General features: G+C 49.8%; 1 protein-coding gene across 1 annotated transcript in view; it reads left to right on the top strand.

Moving 5' to 3' along the window:
- Positions 1–426, top strand: part of RUNDC1 (RUN domain containing 1) — a 9,675-nt gene that overhangs the window by 5,241 nt on the left and 4,008 nt on the right. The window lies entirely within an intron of this gene.

A 426-nucleotide genomic window follows, 5' to 3' on the forward strand; every position in this document is an offset into this window, starting at 1 on the left:
GCCCAGGCGGGTCTCGAACCCGTGGGCTCAGGCAATCCACTCACCTCAGCCTCCCAAGGCACGGGATTACAGACTGAGCCACCGAGCCCGGCTTTTACTGTATTTATTTAAGACTGGGGTAGACTGGTAAATCTCTGGTAGAAATATGACTAGAACTTCCCCTGCATGTTTCTGTATCCCTGTGGCTGTTTTTCTGGCTGACCTAGAGTTACATTATATGAATTTTAAATTGTTCCTAATGTTACGAGGAGCCGAGCATGATGGCTATTGCCTGTGATCCCAGCACTTTGGGAGGTGGAAGCAAGAGGATTGCCTGAGTCCAAGGGTTCAAGACCCACCCGGGCAACATGGTGAGACCTCGTCTCTACAATAAATCAAAAAATTAGCCAGGCATGGTGGCGCATACCTGTGGTTCCAGCTACTTGG

Source organism: Carlito syrichta, unplaced genomic scaffold (assembly GCF_000164805.1).
Source record: "Carlito syrichta isolate Samal-C Ts95f unplaced genomic scaffold, Tarsius_syrichta-2.0.1 Scaffold130561, whole genome shotgun sequence".
Taxonomy (NCBI): Eukaryota; Metazoa; Chordata; class Mammalia; order Primates; family Tarsiidae; genus Carlito; species Carlito syrichta.